Source organism: Oncorhynchus mykiss, chromosome 13, assembly GCF_057628025.1.
Source record: "Oncorhynchus mykiss isolate SJ-2025 chromosome 13, ASM5762802v1, whole genome shotgun sequence".
In the NCBI taxonomy this organism is placed as follows: domain Eukaryota; kingdom Metazoa; phylum Chordata; class Actinopteri; order Salmoniformes; family Salmonidae; genus Oncorhynchus; species Oncorhynchus mykiss.
This window is the reverse complement of record NC_143034.1, coordinates 66,208,670-66,231,016: the sequence shown is the minus strand read 5'-3', so window position 1 is coordinate 66,231,016 and position 22,347 is coordinate 66,208,670. Positions and strand designations below refer to the sequence as shown.

General features: G+C 44.6%; 1 protein-coding gene across 1 annotated transcript in view; it reads left to right on the top strand.

Annotated features, from left to right (window-relative positions):
* The window catches only part of LOC149978977 (Na(+)/H(+) exchange regulatory cofactor NHE-RF2-like), a 55,908-nt gene that overhangs the window by 8,025 nt on the left and 25,536 nt on the right, over window positions 1–22,347 (top strand). The gene's annotated exons all lie outside the window — the stretch shown is intronic.

Genomic DNA, 22,347 nt, shown 5'->3' with positions numbered 1-22,347 from the left:
ACACAAAGAGAGAGAAAGAGACACACATATGCACGCACACAGTGACAGGGGTTTACAGTAGAATGCTCTGTCTAACCCAGCCAAGACTATTCCTTCAGGTGTATATATATAGACTGATGTAAAGAGACTCACTCCAGGGCCTAACAGCAGCTAAAAGCTTCCTGAGACATAATCAAAGAAACAGAACACCCCCTCCCCCTCGATAGAGGAGACGAGAGAGGAGACGAGATTGTGTCATTATCAAATGAAAGAGTTTAGTCTTTTGCTTGCCTCTCTCTCTCTCAATTTCAATTAAATGTCAATATAAGGGCTTTAATGGCATGGGAATCATATGTTTAGATTTGCCAAAGCAAATGGGGGCTCCCGAGTGGCACAACAGTCTGTGGCACTGCATCTCAGTGCAAGAGGTATCACTACAGTCCCTGGTTCAATTCCAGGCTGTATCACATCCAGCTGTGATTGGGAATCCCATAGGGTGGCAAATTTGTTCTTAACTTTTAACTTTTAACTTTTTTTTAAAGCAAGTGGAATAGATAATTAACCAAAGTGAAATAAACAATAAAAACATATATTCACACACTTGCCAATCAGACCTTACCATTGGATGAATGAGTGGGTTTTAACTTGCCGGTGAAATGGCGAAGGAAATGAAACGGAACCATGTGGTCATGAGGATGTATCCCTTACCTCTCCACACAGCTTAGTCAGCAGCTATCACCTTAACACGTACCCAGTCACACAAACACACCCCCCTCTCTCACCTTCTCCAGAAGAGGCGGGGCTTAGTCTTGTATTGTCACCAGCACCTGTGATAAAGTGTCAGGTGTCACTTTCTCACAGCATCACACAGAGCAGCCTCAGCCAGACCTACACACACACACACACTCACACAGCCAAACCACTACAGAGACTACTCTTCTCATGCGTCTGTGGTGCCGGTGGTTGAGAACAGGTGTGTGACATCATTAGGACTGTGTTTGTGTGGTGCTCATTCAGTTATATCACCTTACTGTGTTTGCATCAAGCAAAACTATTATGTCACTTGATTGTGTGGGGGTTGCCGCCACTCATTATGACGTCAATAGAGTGTGTAGGTGTTGGGGGGAAACAGGTAAAAAAACACCTTGTTGACCTCCATATCTGTGTCGCACACACACACACACACACACACACACACACACACACACACACACACACACACACACACACACACACAGAGAGACAGAGACACACACACTAGTGATATGTGGGTTGACTCATAACCTGATGGCCCCGATGTTATATCCACGGGGCAAACGGGTTTCGGGTCATTAAATATTGTTGTTATGTGTGATAATTCTGAGGCACTATACAAATTCGATAGTCACAAGACGGACTTCAAATAGGCCTGTGACATGTCAAGAGAACTGTAGCCTACTGTTTAGATGGGTTAACTGGAAAGTGAAATCTGGACGCTGACTCTGGGTGTATATCCTCTCAAATGGCCTTATTATTAACTCCTGCAGATTGAAGCATTTCTAGCAGTAAAATGATACACCAAATGTGGGCACAATTTGGACTTGGGAACAGCAGTGGAGAAATACGATTTCTTTCTGTCAGCCTCTTGAGAGAATGTGAATGTGCAGTTATATACCGTCTGTAGAGGTGCTGTCTTTATCAGCATCATAAAATTTGATAGTATTTCGGCCACATAAAATATGCATCCAATCAGAACTGAAATCTGATCAGAAACTCATTGGGTCGTTTTCACAGCTTTCTGTTTCCTGACAACCGTCAAACTGGTGGTATCTGGACATCTTTTCACAGAAAATCTTTCCATTAATTTGTGTTATTGCATTTTCTCCCCAGTCACTAAATGCCTTTGCTCCGCGAATGAAGATGACAGAGAGAACTTCACCGACGTCAACTAGATTGAAGCATTCGTTCTATCTATCTATTACTTTATTCTGTTGAGCAGGTGTTTATTTAGTCTTCTAGGGCAACATATAATGACAAGAGGGAAGCTACATGTATCTAATTATAGACAAAATGTAGAAAATTATAAGCAGAAACGTAATATCTAAATTATGCAAAAAAACAGTCCTGCCCCCCTTTCAAAAACTATTGGACTGTAGCCACATGTTCTATGTTTGTGGGTTAGGGTCGGGTGCTGGCCTCAGACTTTCACATATAGTTGGGCGGTTGAGGATGTTTATTAGCAATTGCAGGTGGGTGCTGGTGAACAAACAGCTGACCCGCGCACCGCTAACATGCACACACACCGCTAACTCACACACCGCTAACACACACACACCGCTAACACACACACTGCTAACACACACACACTGCTAACACACACACACACCGCTAACACACACACACACACACCGCTAACACACACACACACACCGCTAACACACACACACACACCGCTAACACACACACACACACACCGCTAACACACACACACCGCTAACACACACACGGCTAACACACACACACACACACACACACACACAGTAATGTTCACAAGCAGCTCTTAACATCTTCAAAGCAAATAAAATGAAATAACAATAACGAGGCTATTTGTAGGGGGTACCGGTACTGAGTCAAGGTGCAGGGGTACAGGTTAGTCCAGGTAATTGAGGTAATATGTAGGTAGGGGTAAAGTGACTATGCATAGATAATAAACAGAGAGTAGCAGAAGGTGTGTGTGTGTTGGAGTGTCAGTGTAGTATGTTTCGGAGTGTGGTTAGCGTCCAGTGAGTATACATCAACCCTGCCCAGTCCTTACGTCTGCTGCTGTTAGTCCAGTGATGATTATGAGGGCAGCCAGGGACTTGTTGCTATTGATGTGGCGTTGATGTGGCTATTCTTCCCACAGTGGTTGAGGCCAGGGATTTTCTGTCTGAACTGTGAGTTGAGTTTATATTTCTCCTTCTGCTGGTTTTGAAGCCATATTGACCCAGAAACCCCTAGCCACAGCTGGGCATAGCGTTATCTGTCAGAATACACACTGTGAGGGTTTTGTTGCTGTTCTGTCAGACTCTGTAGTGGTGATTTTCTCTCTGAACTGTGAGTTGTTGTGAAAATTGGGCATCTTTTTGTGCAACCCCTAATGCCTTTTGGAGACTCTCCCTCCCTCTCTGTTCCCCCCTCCTCTCTGTTCCTCCCTCCCTCTCTGTTCCCCCCTCCTCTCTCCCCTGTCACACTCTTTACTGGTGTCTAAGTCTTGATGTAGTTGACAGAACAGAGTAAGTTGTTCGCTGTCAAATCCTCTGAGCTTTTGGTAAATCCACTTGTTTCTGTGGGATTGAGGTCGTTGCTTATGTCTCCAGTGATTTCATTCCCCCACTGGGCACAGACGTCAGTTCAACGTCTAGTTTTTAGTTACATTTGGTTGTTGTCCACTACCGTGAATTCAATGTGAAAGCAACAAAACTAAAACTTCACCATGTCATTGGATTTAGGTTAAAAGTTGGGTGAAGAAAATGCAACATTCTCTTAAGGTGAGGACTTTTTGCAAATCCAATCAGTTGATTCAACTTCATCACATTAAGAATGTTTTGTTGTTGAAATGATGTGATTCAGTCTTTGTCAAGTGGACAGTTACCTTATATTCCCTACTTCCATTTTCTCAGTGTCTGTCAAGTAACATTAGCTTAGTGCAACCACCTGTGTGTGTTTGTGTGCTGTACTCGTGCCCTATGTGAGTTGTATACTGGACGTTCATATGCAAATGGTTAAATAGGTGCTAGTATCTCTCCAGGTGTCGCCATCCACTGTGTCAGAACACACTAACAGTCTCCAGTCTGAAGCGTGTGTCTGGACCAGCCCAGGGTTAGACTAGTGATTGACCTACTCCCCCATAAGGATGTTCTTCTTGCAGCATAGAGACCCAGACACACACACACACAACCCTCCTCCTGCATTACAACATCATGTTGAGGCTTTATGAAGGACGGCCTAACTGGAAACATCTGCTCTTCTCTACCTCTCACATCTGTATATATAAACAACCCGGGGGGGTGGTCCTAATGTGTGTGTGTCCTAATGTGTGTGTGTGTGTGTGTGTGTGTGTGTGTCGTAATGTGTGTGTGTGTGTGTCGTAATGTGTGTGTGTGTGTATATATGTACGTGTGTGGGTGTGTGCGTGTATGTACGTGTGTGTGTGTGTGTATATATGTACGTGTGTGTATATATGTACGTGGGTGTGTGCGTGTATGTACGTGGGTGTGTGCGTGTGTGTACGTGGGTGTGTGCGTGTATGTACGTGTGTGTGTGCGTGTATGTACGTGTGTGTATCAGGTGATGCTGAGGTCAAACCGAGACGGATCTGAATCTAAACACTAACAGAGTGACTAAACACCACAAACTGAGAATAAACAACTACTAGCTACAAACTGCAGCTAGCTGTCAGTCCTTACTAGGGATGGGCTCGGTTATTCCAATATCTGAATGGACTTCAATTACCTGGGAGAGTATAAAAATATATATATTAAAAAGATTTAAAAAGCCTATTTTAATGAAAAGGCTTTGTCTAAAATGTAATTCAATTATTTGTGACATTGCTACATACAAGGACAGACATTTTAATATATGACAGTTTTTCACGCGTGTAGCTTGTTATTGCCATCAATCAAAGCAGCACCACAGTGAGGCTCCAAGTGAAGTGGGAGATTTCTAATATTGCTGAATGGAATTACAATTACAGAATGGAGTTGGCTAAATGAGAAGGAGTAGGCTACAATGACCAACCAAAGGGTAGGCTGTTGTTTAATAGGAATGGAGTTGGCTAAATGAGAAGGAGTAGGCTACAATGACCAACCAAAAGGTAGGCTGTTGTTTAATAGGAATGGAGTTGGCTAAATGAGAAGGAGTAGGCTACAATGACCAACCAAAGGGTAGGTTGTTGTTTAATAGGAATGGAGTTGGCTAAATGAGAAGGAGTAGGCTACAATGACCAACCAAAAGGTAGGTTGTTGTTTAATAGGAATGGAGTTGGCTAAATGAGAAGGAGTAGGCTACAATGACCAACCAAAAGGTAGGTTGTTGTTTAATATGAATGGAGTTGGCTAAATGAGAAGGAGTAGGCTACAATGACCAACCAAAAGGTAGGCTGTTGTTTAATAGGAATGGAGTTGGCTAAATGAGAAGGAGTAGGCTACAATGACCAACCAAAAGGTAGGCTGTTGTTTAATAGGAATGAAGTTGGCTAAATGAGAAGGAGTAGGCTACAATGACCAACCAAAAGGTAGGCTGTTGTTTAATAGGAATGGAGTTGGCTAAATGAGAAGGAGTAGGCTACAATGACCAACCAACAGGTAGGCTGTTGTTTAATAGGAATGGAGTTGGCTAAATGAGAAGGAGTAGACTGTTGTTTAATAGGAATGGAGTTGGCTAAATGAGAAGGAGTAGGCTACAATGACCAACCAACAGGTAGGCTGTTGTTTAATAGGAATGGAGTTGGCTAAATGAGAAGGAGTAGGCTACAATGACCAACCAGCAGGTAGGAATGGAGTTGGCTAAATGAGAAGGAGTAGGCTACAATGACCAACCAACAGGTAGGCTGTTGTTTAATAGGAATGGAGTTGGCTAAATGAGAAGGAGTAGGCTACAATGACCAACCAACAGGTAGGCTGTTGTTTAATAGGAATGGAGTTGGCTAAATGAGAAGGAGTAGGCTGTTGTTTAATAGGAATGGAGTTGGCTAAATGAGAAGGAGTAGGCTACAATGACCAACCAACAGGTAGGCTGTTGTTTAATAGGAATGGAGTTGGCTAAATGAGAAGGAGTAGGCTACAATGACCAACCAAAAGGTAGGCTGTTGTTTAATAGGAATGGAGTTGTTGTAGACAAGGACGCGGGGAGATCAGCAGAAAACATCAATTAGCCTTGCTAGCTAGCTAACTGGATTGTGTACTTAGCTAGTTTCTTTATATTGATTTGATGCAGTCAAGAAACACACGACCAGATAGGATGATCTCTCTCTGTGTCAGACACACCAGCCCCTGCTCCTCTAGCACCCCTCCCCCATATGTCTGCTGAAACAACGAGCACAGTGGACCGCCTCTCCTGAGTCGCGCAAGCAGGTCCACACTCATGTATTTCAACAATCCAGATATTATAAGAATAGTGAAATCATTTCCAAGTCCCATCCCTAGTTCTCACTGCATGGTACCATATCACTGCATGATACCATATCACTGCATGATACCTCCGTAGGAAATGATGGAGCTTAAGATGGGAATCTGATCCATATTCATGTGTCCTCCTCGGTCCTCCTCTGCAGGGCTGCTGGTGCAGCAGTGGAAGAGAATCTGATCCATATTCATGTGTCCTCCTCGGTCCTCCTCTGCAGGGCTGCTGGTGCAGCAGTGGAAGAGAATCTGCGTGGGAATAAATGGATGTAGAGAACATGGTGTGGGGTTAGAGTTAAGGTCAGAGGTTAAGATTGAATAAACACAGGCAGGCAGGCAGAATAATGATGGAGAGCTGGAGTAGTGTTGTGTTGAAGGAGAGAGAATAATGATGGAGAGCTGGAGTAGAGTGTTGTGTTGAAGGAGAGAGAATAATGATGGAGAGCTGGAGTAGTGTGTTGTGTTGAAGGAGAGAGAATAATGATGGAGAGCTGGAGTAGAGTGTTGTGTTGAAGGAGAGAGAATAATGATGGAGAGCTGGAGTAGAGTGTTGTGTTGAAGGAGAGAGAATAATGATGGAGAGCTGGAGTAGAGTCTTGTGTTGAAGGAGAGAGAATAATGATGGAGAGCTGGAGTAGTGTGTTGTGTTGAAGGAGAGAGAATAATGATGTAGAGCTGGAGTAGTGTGTTGTGTTGAAGGAGAGAGAATAATGATGGAGAGCTGGAGTAGAGTGTTGTGTTGAAGGAGAGAGAATAATGATGGAGTGCTGGAGTAGAGTGTTGTGTTGAAGGAGAGAGAATAATGATGGAGAGCTGGAGTAGAGTGTTGTGTTGAAGGAGAGAGAATAATGATGGAGAGCTGGAGTAGAGTGTTGTGTTGAAGGAGAGAGAATAATGATGGAGAGCTGGAGTAGAGTGTTGTGTTGAAGGAGAGAGAATAATGATGTAGAGCTGGAGTAGAGTGTTGTGTTGAAGGAGAGAGAATAATGATGTAGAGCTGGAGTAGAGTCTTGTGTTGAAGGAGAGAGAATAATGATGGAGAGCTGGAGTAGAGTGTTGTGTTGAAGGAGAGAGAATAATGATGGAGAGCTGGAGTAGAGTCTTGTGTTGAAGGAGAGAGAATAATGATGGAGAGCTGGAGTAGAGTGTTGTGTTGAAGGAGAGAGAATAATGATGGAGAGCTGGAGTAGAGTCTTGTGTTGAAGGAGAGAGAATAATGATGGAGAGCTGGAGTAGAGTGTTGTGTTGAAGGAGAGAGAATAATGATGGAGAGCTGGAGTAGAGTCTTGTGTTGAAGGAGAGAGAATAATGATGGAGAGCTGGAGTAGAGTGTTGTGTTGAAGGAGAGAGAATAATGATGGAGAGCTGGAGTAGAGTGTTGTGTTGAAGGAGAGAGAATAATGATGGAGAGCTGGAGTAGAGTGTTGTGTTGAAGGAGAGAGAATAATGATGGAGAGCTGGAGTAGAGTCTTGTGTTGAAGGAGAGAGAATAATGATGGAGAGCTGGAGTAGAGTGTTGTGTTGAAGGAGAGAGAATAATGATGGAGAGCTGGAGTAGAGTCTTGTGTTGAAGGAGAGAGAATAATGATGGAGAGCTGGAGTAGAGTGTTGTGTTGAAGGAGAGAGAATAATGATGGAGAGCTGGAGTAGAGTCTTGTGTTGAAGGAGATAGAATAATGATGGAGAGCTGGAGTAGAGTCTTGTGTTGAAGGAGAGAGAATAATGATGGAGAGCTGGAGTAGAGTGTTGTGTTGAAGGAGAGAGAATAATGATGGAGAGCTGGAGTAGAGTCTTGTGTTGAAGGAGAGAGAATAATGATGGAGAGCTGGAGTAGAGTGTTGTGTTGAAGGAGAGAGAATAATGATGGAGAGCTGGAGTAGAGTGTTGTGTTGAAGGAGAGAGAATAATGATAGAGAGCTGGAGTAGAGTGTTGTGTTGAAGGAGAGAGAATAATGATGGAGAGCTGGAGTAGAGTGTTGTGTTGAAGGAGAGAGAATAATGATGGAGAGCTGGAGTAGAGTGTTGTGTTGAAGGAGAGAGAATAATGATGGAGAGCTGGAGTAGAGTGTTGTGTTGAAGGAGAGAGAATAATGATGGAGAGCTGGAGTAGAGTCTTGTGTTGAAGGAGAGAGAATAATGATGGAGAGCTGGAGTAGAGTGTTGTGTTGAAGGAGAGAGAATAATGATGGAGAGCTGGAGTAGAGTCTTGTGTTGAAGGGGAGAGAATAATGATGGAGAGCTGGAGTAGAGTGTTGTGTTGAAGGAGAGAGAATAATGATGGAGAGCTGGAGTAGAGTGTTGTGTTGAAGGAGAGAGAATAATGATAGAGAGCTGGAGTAGAGTGTTGTGTTGAAGGAGAGAGAATAATGATGGAGAGCTGGAGTAGAGTGTTGTGTTGAAGGAGAGAGAATAATGATGGAGAGCTGGAGTAGAGTCTTGTGTTGAAGGAGAGAGAATAATGATGGAGAGCTGGAGTAGAGTGTTGTGTTGAAGGAGAGAGAATAATGATGGAGAGCTGGAGTAGAGTCTTGTGTTGAAGGAGAGAGAATAATGATGGAGAGCTGGAGTAGAGTGTTGTGTTGAAGGAGAGAGAATAATGATGGAGAGCTGGAGTAGAGTGTTGTGTTGAAGGAGAGAGAATAATGATGGAGAGCTGGAGTAGAGTGTTGTGTTGAAGGAGAGAGAATAATGATGGAGAGCTGGAGTAGAGTGTTGTGTTGAAGGAGAGAGAATAATGATGGAGAGCTGGAGTAGAGTGTTGTGTTGAAGGAGAGAGAATAATGATGGAGAGCTGGAGTAGAGTGTTGTGTTGAAGGAGAGAGAAAAAGAGGGAGAACGAGAGAGAGAGAGAAAGAAGGAGTCTTTGAGAGAGGGAAGAGATAAGAGAGAGAGAGTTGTGTGTTAGAGGATGTGTTCTAGGTGTTGGCTATAAAGCAGATAGAGGATCCATGACTAATGGATCCAATGGACAACTGCTTTGTAAATACAGTTGTAGAGTACAATGATGACACACACTTCTCTCTTCTATCTGTTGAAGCTGGATCATATGAACTTCATAAATCCCTTCTTTCACCTCTTCTACTTCTTTTCTCCTATTCCCACGTTTCTCATCTCTCCATCCGCAAAGGGATTTTGCAAATGTTGTTTTTGTCTTGCCTCATTGTTTTGATGAAATTCTGTGGGTAGTTTTCTACCACTTTTTCTCTGTGTGAGAACTTGTGAAAAGTATCATCTGTCTCTTTGCTGTCCCACATTGTGTCTCAGTCTGTCTCACGTCAGTTCTCAGTAATGGGATAAAGATGACTGGGGTCAGCTCCGCTCGAGAGGGACACAGTACAGGAGTCTTCTGGAGTCTGGAGCCACTCAGCTGAGAGGAGAGCTGAAAGCACAAAGCAGCTGGGTTTAAACACTCTCCTGGGCCCATATTCACTAAGTGTCTCAGAGTATGAGTGCTGATCTGAAATCATTTTTGTTTTGCTTTTAGATCCTAATATATGTATTTATACGGAGAGGTGGGACCTGGTCCTAGATCAGCACTCTGAGACTCTTTGTGAATACAGGCCATGGTCTGTAGGCTGTCACTGAACCACTGAGACTGATCTCTTGTCTTACCTTTACCTAATCGCTCTTCCACCCAAAAAGAAGGCTATAGATATATAGTCATGTCCCATATGGAGTATTGTAGTGTTTCCTCATCTGTACTGTGGTAATGGTGAGTCATGGAAAAGCAATGTGTCCTATTTTTTTCTAAAACATGAACCCCAGTAACCCAGTGTTTATCAGTCCCAGTGCTATACACCTTCTCCCCCATCTCCTCTGTTCTTCCCTCCCTCCGTCTCCCCTCCACCCCCCTCTTCCCCAGTCCCTGCTGAAAGCCAGCTGTGTTATGTCCAGATGTGGGCGTCTGGAGGGGCCAAGGGGGGTTGACGGGCCTGGGGCTAGGACTGAGGAATGCCTGGAGTTGGAGCTGGTATGGGGAGTCTGGTTGGGGGGGAGGGGTTTAGGGGGAGTGTGTGTTGTGCGTGTGTGTGAATACAGACGCGTCTTCCCTCTGTTATCTCTCCAGGCATGACTGCATGTCATCCCCCCTGTTAACCCAAATGTAATGTTGAATGTTTAGCTTTTGTGTGGCCTTTGGCACACATCAGGGGAGATGGTTGCTCAACACCCCCTACCCCTCTATGCTCTGGTCTGCCCTGGTGAATCAGGAATGGATCCCACAGCACAGACACACACAGCTATGTGGTTTAGAGGTCTGTTTGCTAACCACACACAGGCTCTCTCTCACACACAATAGTGATGTAACAATACAGCTCTCAGAATACTGTGTAGGTTCTTCTAACCAGGAAAGGATCGATACACTGCTGCCCACTCATCGTTATCTAACTGTGGGAACCGCAGAGAGAGAGATGGATGGAAGGATAGGAGTGAGAGAGAGAGATGGATGGAAGGATAGGAGTGAGAGAGAGTGATGGATGGAAGGATAGGGGTGAGAGAGCGAGTCAGAGAGAGAGATGGATGGAAGGATAGGAGTGAGAGAGCGAGTCAGAGAGAGAGATGGATGGAAGGATAGAAGTGAGAGAGCGAGTCAGAGAGAGAGATGGATGGAAGGATAGAAGTGAGAGAGCGAGTCAGAGAGAGAGATGGATGGAAGGATAGAAGTGAGAGAGCGAGTCAGAGAGAGAGATGGATGGAAGGATAGAAGTGAGAGAGCGAGTCAGAGAGAGAGATGGATGGAAGGATAGGAGTGAGAGAGCGAGTCAGAGAGAGAGAGAGAGAGATAGAATATTGTTCGGTTGTAGTTGCCAGGTCTTTGTAATGAGATCTGATATTACCAGATTTTTTTTAATACAACTAAAATAAGGGTTAAATACAAACATCCACCACACACACTCTTTTCCACACTTTCAACCTCTTCATTTCACCATCTCCCAACCTCCATCTCTGTTAAACCCCCATTCCCAATGAAATCCTCCTCGCTGCCTCACAGCTGCTTACAGTACAGCCAAACAGGGAGAGACATTGATCCTATATGTCATCAGCTCAGCTCTTGGATCAGTTTCTCTGGATCCCATTGTCTCAGCCCACAGACGGAGCTTCGGGATCAGTGTGATTCCAGCCATCCCTTTCTTGATTGAACCTTTTACTGCAGTGGGCTAAATCAAAGTCACACAGAGTGTTTCTTGGTGGTCTTAAACCAATCTACTTTGAAACCAAAGTATACACCATGGTTATGGGCTTAAAGAAAGAAGACACCTGTACCATGTCAGATATAGTCTGCATCCCAATATTACACTTTATATACGTCACAGAAAACTGAAATATAATTAAACTGTTTCACATAAACACCAGATTTTCAGATGTAGAAAAAAGTGTATTAATTATGAAGTTATGAAAAATATGAATAACATTCCACCCGTAGGGCCACTAGAGGGCGATTTGGTCATTTGACTGCAGGAAAGGGCTACGGGAATGTGGAGTGGGCTGGATCAGACAGGATTAACGCTTTCGGTATGGACTGGGATAGATGGAAATAATGCTTTGTATCCCTATGGATGAGGGAGAGAGGGGGAGAGATGCTATGGATCCAGCCATCCCTCTATGGGTTCCTGGGAATGTGGAGTGGGCTGGATCAGACAGGATTAACGCTTTCGGTATGGACTGGGATAGATGGAAATAATGCTTTGTATCCCTATGGATGAGGGAGAGAGGGGGAGAGATGCTATGGATCCAGCCATCCCTCTATGGGTTCCTGGGAATGTGGAGTGGGCTGGATCAGACAGGATTAACGCTTTCGGTATGGACTGGGATAGATGGAAATAATGCTTTGTATCCCTATGGATGAGGGAGAGAGGGGGAGAGATGCTATGGATCCAGCCATCCCTCTATGGGTTCCTGGGAATGTGGAGTGGGCTGGATCAGACAGGATTAACGCTTTCGGTATGGACTGGGATAGATGGAAATAATGCTTTGTATCCCTATGGATGAGGGAGAGAGGGGGAGAGATGCTATGGATCCAGCCATCCCTCTATGGGTTCCTGGGAATGTGGAGTGGGCTGGATCAGATTGGAATCAGGCTTTGAATTCCTGTGTCGGGGTGTGGACTGGACTGGGATAAATTGGAATGATGTTTTGTACATGGACTGGGATAAATGGGATGGGAATAATGCTCTGTATCCCTATAGATGAGTGGGAATGCTTTGGAATGCTACAGACACTCAGCTGCTTCCCGAACTCAGGGATTAACTCATGGGTTTGTGAGGCGTTCAGGTGACATGCATGAATTATATGGGTCCCAATGCAATCTGGATGGGAGGACATTGTGGACGCAGAGAGGAATTCAACCTAATTGATTCAACATGCTTTTCCAGACATATTTTTGGGAAGCACTGCCTGAAATTCATGGTGTCATATTATTGTGAAAGAAAGAATGCTTTGGTTAAAATTGAACCATGCTGGTTGGATTGTTGGATTTTAATTGAAAAGGTAAATTGTGATTTGGATTAACACATTAGTGATGTAGATGGTATCTAACCTCCTCGCTATCTCTCTCTCGATATATATATATACTTTCTCTCTCTTTCACACACTCTTTCTTTTATTCTCCCACTATCTTCTTCTTGCTGTCTCTTTCACACACACACAATCTCTGTTGGGCCTCATGTCTCTTTATCCTTCTCAGTTACCATCAGTGTACATGCTGTTGGGCCTCATGTCTCTTTCTCTTTCTCCCTCTCAGTTATCATCAGTGTACATGCTGTTGGGTCTCATGTCTCTTTCTCTTTCTCCCTCTCAGTTACCATCAGTGTACATGCTGTTGGGCCTCATGTCTCTTTCTCCCTCTCAGTTATCATCAATGTAGATGCTGTTGGGCCTCATTTCTCTTTCTCCCTCTCAGTTATCATCAGTGTACATGCTGTTGGGCCTCATGTCTCTTTCTCCCTCTCAGTTATCATCAGTGTAGATGCTGTTGGGCCTCATTTCTCTTTCTCTTTCTCCCTCTCAGTTATCATCAGTGTACATGCTGTTGGGCCTCATGTTTCTTGGCAGGGGGTGTTGGTGCTCTCGCCTCTTACTCACACACACAAACCAGGGTTTCTGTCCCCAACAGTCATAGGACCGATGTTGTCATCTGGGGCCACCCCGGGGTGTGCTTGTGTCTCTTTGAGGCCACGTGTCACTCTCCCCTCCTCCATCCGTCACCAAACACCCCTCAGAGGGCCCAGTCTGCCCCCCACCCACTCTAACACACACATGTGCGCACACACACACACCCCTGAGCCAGCAGAGGGGTGGCTGCTCCAAACTGATAACATGGGTGTGGAGTTGCCTGTGTGATCACAACACTAGAACAGAGAGAGTAGAGGGAATGAAAGAGGCAGGGGAGAGAAAGTAGGTAGTTGAGAGACAATTAGAGAGAGAAGTTCAAATGAAGAGACATTGAAAATGATGAGAGATAAAGTGAAAGAGAGAGATATTGAGACAGAGAGAAACAGACAGAAAGAGAGAGATATTGAGACAGAGAGAAACAGACAGAAAGAGAGAGATATTGAGACAGAGAGAAACAGACAGAAAGAGAGCGATATTGAGACAGAGAGAAACAGACAGAAAGAGAGAGATATTGAGACAGAGAGAAACAGACAGAAAGACAAATGGATGGAAAGAAATCTAGGGTAAAGGTCTTAGCCAGCTGTTTGGATTCCTCACTCTGTTGGAAAACTAACAGAAAAGCAAAAACAGAAAATTAGTCAACCCAATATGTCTGTTTTCAGTTACATGATATTCATATCAAGGTCATCTCCATGCAGTCTGATATATGATAGTTTACTAGTCTGGCACTGGTTTAGCTTGATTTACGAACAGAAATGCATGCAGTCTTTTAGCCCCCAACTGTAATCCACAATGAACTAGAAAACCCAGCCAGCATGCTTCTCATAGAAAGGGTGTGTGTGTGTGTGTGTGTGTTTGTGTTTGTGTTTGTGTTTGTGTTTGTGTGTGTGTGTGTGTGTGTGTGTGTGTGTAGAATGACAGGAAGATGACAATGTGTAAGTCACTGATTACATAGTGAGACAACACCTTGTCTCTCTGTCCATACTTGGTTGTTTTGTCAGTTTGTCAGTTACTGCCTTTGGATTTCTAGGAAATAAGGACCTCCAAACAAACCTCTTGTATTCAAGATGGCCGCTGTGTCTCAGATATCTATGGTAACACTGATGACTGGTTGAGTCAGACAGAGAATGCACAGAAATGGACCGATTTTCAGAAACCGTCTGGATCAGTTTAGCCTTTTTGATCATAATGAATAAGATTATAGGAACAGGGGGGACCTGTTCCTAGATCATCACTCCTGAGACACTTTTTGAATACAAGCTCTGACATTGTTATTCCACAGGAAACTGAATGAACCCACCATTATGGTTAGCAATGGAATATTCCATCCCAGCATGCCAAGATTAGCTACTTAGCTTAGTTTTAAATGGTCAAATCTGTTCAATGCTAAATCTATGGCTGTGTCTGAAAGGTGACTAGGGGCTCGATTCAATATGTAGTTCAGAAGATCAGAGTTATAGCGTGATTCACATTGAAAAGCAATGTTTCCGCGTTAGCAGAGATTGCATTCGCGGTGAAATGCTGCATATGTCGCCTCAATCGGAAATTACCTTTAAAATTCAACTGTGCTACAATGCAGATGTTCTGCGCTACGGACTGAATCAAGCCCTAGCTGTCCTCCAATTGGCTTTAAGAGACATTGAGGAAACAAATAAACGGGGCACAGGGTCATTATTAAGCAAATGGAAGAAAACAGAATGAAACGGTGATGAACTACATGTACTTTGTCCAATGAGAAACGCTAATGTTTATTTTCTGTCGCAAAAAGTTTTTAAACATTTTCAGTTGCTGGTCCTTATGAAGGCAACCCTGGTGTTATCTCCTAGCTGGGCCACAACGGCTGCTTTCTGCTCCTTTCCTCAGTCTGCTGTTCATTATCCTTTAGTTCTGTGTTGTGAAGAAGCACTGTGTAAACAACGTTTGATGGACTGATGCACTGTGGGACTCGTGGATCCTCCTGGCTGGTTGTGATTGGTCACGGTGCAGACTTCCTGTCTGTCTGGTCGTCTGTCTCAGAGGGGTTTTAGAGGGCTGTGATCAGCATGGATTAGAGATGTTAGGATAACTCAAACCAGATGAGCTGCACTTACACCTGAGGAGAGAGAGAGGGAACTGGGGAGTGAGGGAGTGTGGAGGAAAGACGGAATGGAAGAGAGAGGGAACTGGGGAGTGAGGGAGTGTGGAGGAAAGACTGAATGGAAGAGAAAGGGAACTGGGGAGTGAGGGAGTGTGGAGGAAAGACTGAATGGAAGAGAGAGGGAACTGGGGAGTGAGGGAGTGTGGAGGAAAGACGGAATGGAAGAGAGAGGGAGTGGAGTGATGGTGAAGAGAGAAAATTAAGTAGAGGGAGAATAACGGGGAAAGATAACTGAGGAGAGAGAGGGAATGCAGCAACATGGTCCAGTATTTCAGTGAGGTGGATCATATCTGCATGACTAACAGAGGATCTCTCTCTCTCTCTCATTGAGATATTTTAATGAACATGTCCTAATGGAGTTGAACATGACCCCTACCCTGTACCTAGGTGCTCCCAGTTGATCCAACCATAGAGGGGTGTCCCTGACTCCATGCCCTGTTGTCCCAGAAAGCCACCAAGCTAGAAAGAACATGTTAATTAGCTAGCGTGTGATGCTGGGCTGGGTTTCTATAGTCGTGTGTTCTGTTGTGCTTCAGCAGCCCTGTCTCCCAGATCACTGGGGATTGGAGCCTTTCAGAGCTGAACATGTGACATGCTTTGACAAGAATAAGATGTGCTGCCAACACAATATTGTCTGGCGGTTGCCGGTTGGCCTATCTGACCCTGTCTTGTTTTTGTGAACGTGATTGTTTTGCACAGAAATAAGATACAGTGTACTTGGAACCAGAGCCGTGTGTGTGTGTGTGTGTGTGTGTGTGTGTGTGTGTGTGTGTGTGTGTGTGTGTGTGTGTGTGTGTGTGTGTGTGTGTGTGTGTGTGTGTGTGTGTGTGTGTGTGTGTGTGTGTGTGTGTGTGTGTGTGTGTGTGTGTAGCGATAGTGGGCAATGTGAGACATGATGTGCTCAATTGGATTCAGGTCTGGGGAACAGGCGGGCCAGTCCATAGCATCAATGCCTTCCTCTTGCAGGAACTGCTGACACACTCCAGCCACATGAGGTCTAGCATTGTCTTGCATTAGGAGGAACCCAGGGCCAACCGCACAAGCATATGGTCTGAGGATCTCATCTCGGTACCTAATGGCAGTCAGGCTACCTATGGCGAGCACTTGGAGGGCTGTGCGGCCCCCCAAAGAAATGCCACCCCACACCATGACTGACCCATCGCCAAACTGGTCATGCTGGAGGATGTTGCAGGCAGCAGAACGTTCTCCATGGCGTCTCCAGACTCTGTCACGTCTGTTACATGTGCTCAGTGTGAACCTGCTTTCATCTGTGAAGAGCAAATCCAATCAAATCAAATCAAATGTATTTATATAGCCCTTCGTACATCAGCTGATATCTCAAAGTGCTGTACAGAAACCCAGCCTAAAACACCAAACAGCAAGCAATGCAGGTGTAGAAGCACGGTGGCTAGGACAAACTCCCTAGAAAGGCCAGAACCTAGGAAGAAACCTAGAGAGGAACCAGGCTATGTGGGGTGGCCAGTCCTCTTCTGGCTGTGCCGGGTGGAGATTATAACAGAACATGGCCAAGATGTTCAAATGTTCATAAATGACCAGCATGGTCGAATAATAATAAGGCAGAACAGTTGAAACTGGAGCAGCAGCACGGTCAGGTGGACTGGGGACAGCAAGGAGTCATCATGTCAGGTAGTCTTGGGGCATGGTCCTAGGGCTCAGGTCCTCCGAGAGAGAGAAAGAAAGAGAGAAGGAGAGAATTAGAGAACGCACACTTAGATTCACACAGGACACCAATTAGGACAGGAGAAGTACTCCAGATATAACAAACTGACCCTAGCCCCCCAACACAAACTACTGCAGCATACATACTGGAGGCTGAGACAGGAGGGGTCAGGAGACACTGTGGCCCCATCCGAGGACACCCCCGGACAGGGCCAAACAGGAAGGATATAACCCCACCCACTTTGCCAAAGCACAGCCCCCACACCACTAGAGGGATATCTTCAACCACCAACTTACCATCCTGAGACAAGGCTGAGTATAGCCCACAAAGATCTCCGCCATGGCACAACCCAAGGGGGGGCGCCAACCCAGACAGGATGACCACATCAGTGAATCAACCCACTCAGGTGACGCACCCCTGAGGGCGCCAGTGGCGAATTTGCCAATCTTGGTTGGTGTTCTCTGGCAAATGCCAAACGTCCTGCACGGTGTTGGGCTGTAAGCACAACCCCCACCTGTGGACGTCGGGCCCTCATACCACCCTCATGGAGTCTGTTTCTGCTGGAGGTCATTTTACAGGGCTCTGGCAGTGCTCCTCCTGCTCCTCCTTGCACAAAGGCGGAGGTAGCGGTCCTGCTGCTGGGTTGTTGCCCTCCTACGGCCTCCTCCACGTCTCCTGATGTACTGGCCTGTCTCCTGGTAGCGCCTCTATGCTCTGGACACTATGCTGACAGACACAGCGAACCTTCTTGCCACAGCTCGCATTGATGTGCCATCCTGGATGAGCTGCACTACCTGAGCCACTTGTGTGGGTTGTAGACTCCGTCTCATGCTACCACTAGAGTGAAAGCACCGCCAGCATTCAAAAGTGACCAAACATCAGCCAGGAAGCATAGGAACTGAGAAGTGGTCTGTGGTTACCACCTGCAGAACCACTCCTTTATTGGGGGTGTCTTGCTAATTGCCTATAATTTCCACCTGTTGTCTATTCCATTTGCACAACAGCATGTGAAATGTATTGTCAATCAGTGTTGCTTCCTAAGTGGACAGTTTGATTTCACAGAAGTGTGATTGAGTTACATTGTGTTGTTTAAGTGTTCCCTTTATTTTTTTGAGCAGTGTATTACTGCATGTTCTATTACTGCATGTTCTATTACTGCATGTTCTATTACTACATGTTCTATTACTACATGTTCTATTACTGCATGTTCTATTACTACATGTTCTATTACTGCATGTTCTATTACTGCATGTTCTATTTCTACATGTTCTATTACTACATGTTCTATTACTGCATGTTCTATTACTGCATGTTCTATTACTGCATGTTCTATTACTACATGTTCTATTACTACATGTTCTATTACTACATGTTCTATTACTACATGTTCTATTACTGCATGTTCTATTACTACATGTTCTATTACTACATGTTCTATTACTGTATGTTCTATCGCTACATGTTCTATTTGAATTCATGTGATTCAGGAAATAAATTGAAATTCCAGTTCAAGAATGGAAACATCCTCATCAAAAATAAATGGCACTTGGAATTTAAATTCTTCTCCTAATAAATTGGCTGGATTGAAATGGTACTGACCCCAACCCAACCCAGAGTTCAGAATGAGGTTCATTCAAGGCCAGTGTTCCATACAGAATACATCAGAGAACAGAGTACTACAGAATACATCAGAGAACAGAGTACTACAGAATACATCAGAGAACAGAGTACTACAGACACTGGTTCCAAAGAAAGCACACTGCTGAACACATCACAATAAAACACTTGTTACATTGTGTGAGGAGCTTCACACAGATACACACAGATACATACGCAGCCTCACAAGGACACAAACAGAAACACAATACAGATGAATTATATGTGAAGATGGCTGCAGTGTGAAAATAATAGGTTGGATCCAATCCCAGGCTTTACAGTACAGCTGACAGCTGCTGATCTCTCACTACAACTGAAGGAGGAAGAGTGTGACTGTGTCCATTATAGTTAGAGACAGGAGTTTTTCCTGACAATGGGATTACGACCTGATCTCCATGATGTGCAGGCCTTTGTTTTATCCCAGCCCGAACACACTGGTTAAAGAAAGGAAAAGAGGAGCAAAACATGGCTTGCTGATTAGTTGGCTTGATGTATCAGGTGTGTTAGTACTGGGCTGGAACAAAAACCTGCACACCCAGTGGCTCTCCAATGTAACTCCTCCAGCCCTGCTCTGTCATCTCCACCTAGTGAGCCTGTTCCTGTTCCTCTGTAGACAGTGACCATGTTCCTCTATAAACAGTGACCCTGTTCCTGGTCCTCTATAAACAGTGACCCTGTTCCTCTTTAGACAGTGAACCTGTTCCTCTATAGACAGTGACCCTGTTCCTCTATAGACAGTGACCCTGTTCCTCTATAGACAGTGACCCTGTTCCTCTATAAACAGTGACCCTGTTCCTCTGTAAACAGTGACCATGTTCCTCTGTAAACAGTGACCCTGTTCCTCTATAGACAGTGAACCTGTTCCTCTATAGACAGTGACCCTGTTCCTCTATAGACAGTGACCCTGTTCCTCTATAAACAGTGACCCTGTTCCTCTGTAAACAGTGACCCTGTTCTTCTATAGACAGTGACCCTATTCCTCTATAGACAGTGACCATGGTCCTCTATAGACAGTGACCCTGTTCCTCTTTTGACAGTGACCCTGTTCCTCTTTTGACAGTGACCCTGTTCCTCTTTAGACAGTGACCCTGTTCCTCTTTTGACAGTGACCCTGTTCCTCTTTAGACAGTGACCCTGTTCCTCTATAGACAGTGACCCTGTTCCTCTATAGACAGTGACCCTGTTCCTCTATAGACAGTGACCCTGTTCCTCTATAGACAGTGACCCTGTTCCTCTATAGACAGTGACCCTGTTCCTCTATAAACAGTGACCCTGTTCCTCTATAAACAGTGACCCTGTTCCTCTGTAAACAGTGACCCTGTTCTTCTATAGACAGTGACCCTATTCCTCTATAGACAGTGACCATGGTCCTCTATAGACAGTGACCCTGTTCCTCTTTTGACAGTGACCCTGTTCCTCTTTTGACAGTGACCCTGTTCCTCTTTAGACAGTGACCCTGTTCCTCTATAGACAGTGACCCTGTTCCTCTATAGACAGTGACCCTGTTCCTCTATAGACAGTGACCCTGTTCCTCTATAGACAGTGACCCTGTTCCTCTATAAACAGTGACCCTGTTCCTCTGTAAACAGTGACCCTGTTCTTCTACAGACAGTGACCCTATTCCTCTATAGACAGTGACCATGGTCCTCTATAGACAGTGACCCTGTTCCTCTTTTGACAGTGACCCTGTTCCTCTTTTGACAGTGACCCTGTTCCTCTGTAGACAGTGACCCTGTTCCTCTTTAGACAGTGACCCTGTTCCTCTATAGACAGTGACCCTATTCCTCTATAGACAGTGACCCTGTTTCTCTATAGACAGTGACCCTGTTTCTCTATAGACAGTGACCCTGTTCCTCTATAGACAGTGACCCTGTTCCTCTATAGACAGTGACCCTGTTCCTCTATAGACAGTGGGCTGAAAAGGAGTTCATCGTGAGGTCAACACTCTTCCGCTAGAGCAGCCTTTCCTCTCTCTTGATCTTTCTCTCTGACCCTAACTCTCGCTTTATCCTCAGCCTCCCTGGTCTCTGTCTTATCTGTCTGCCTCAATTCAGTTTCAATTCAAGGGGCTTTATTGGCATGGGAAACATAGGTTTACATTGCCAAAGCAAGGGAAATAGATCATTTAAAAAAGTTAAATCATTTACAGTAAACTTTACACTTACAAAAGTTAAAGTACAATGGAGAAAATAAATACACATAAATATAGGTTGTATTTACAATGGTGTTTGTTCTTCACTGGTTGCCCTTTTCTTGTGGCAACAGGTCACAAATCTTGCTGCTGTGATGGCACACTGTGGTATTTCACCCAATAGATATGGGAGTTTATCAAAATTTGTTTTCAAATTCTTTGTGGGTCTGTGTAATCTAAGGGAAATATGTGTCTCTAATATGGTCATACATTTGGCAGGAGGTTAGGAAGTACAGCTCAGTTTCCACCTCATTCTGTGGGCATTGTGCACATAGCCTGTCTTCTCTTGAGAGCCAGGTCTGCCTTCGGCAGCCTTTATTAATAGCAAGGCAATGCTCACGGAGTCTGTACATAGTCAAAGATTTCCTTAAGTTTGGGTCAGTCACAGTGGTCAGGTATTCTGCCACTGTGTACTCTCTTTTTAGGGCCAAATAGCATTCTAGTTGCTCTGTTTTTTTGTAAATTCTTTCCAATGTGTCAAGTAATTATCTTTTTGTCTTCTCATGATTTGGTTGGATCTAATTGTGTTGCTGTCCTGGGGCTCTGTGGAGTGTGTTTGTGTTTGTGAACAGAGTCCCAGGACCAGCTTTCTTAGGGGACTCTTCTCCAGGTTCATCTATCTGTAGGTGATGGCTTTGTTATGGAAGGTTTGAGAATCGTTTTCCTTTTAGGTGGTTGTAGAATAGAAAGTCTCTTTTCTGAATTTTGATAATCAGTGGTATCGGCCTAATTCTGCTCTGCATGCATTATTTGGTGTTTTACGTTGTACACGGAGGATATATTTGCAGATTTCTTCATGGAGTCTCAATTTGGTGTTTGTCCTATTTTTGTGAATTCTTGGTTGGTGAGCAAACCCCAGACCTCACAACCATGAAGGGCAATGAATCCTATAACTGATTCAAGTATTTTTTTGCCAGATCCTAATTGGTATGTCACATTTTATGTTCCTTTTGATGGCATAAAAGGCCCTTCTTGCCTTGTCTCTCAGCTCGTTCACAGCTTTGTGGAAGTTACCTGTGGTGCTGATGTTTAGGCCGGAGTATGTATCGTTTTTTGTTTGCTCTAGGGCAACGGTGTCTCGATGGAATTTGTATTTGTGGTCCTGGAAACTGGACCTTTTCTGGAACACCACTATGTTTTATCTGATGATAAACCAGAGGAGGCCATGAAAACAGATCCCAGCATGCTTGTCCCAGTCTGCAGAACACACACACAATTACACTCAACTCACACACACACACACACCGCTGCCTCAGTAACACACACACACACACACACACACCGCTGCCTCAGTAACACACACACACACACACACACACACACCGCTGCCTCAGTAACACACACACACACACACCGCTGCCTCAGTAACACACACACACACACCGTTGCCTCAGTAACACAGGGGATTATTACGTAATACAGCCAGTGGGAAAAACAATTAGCTGCCTGACCT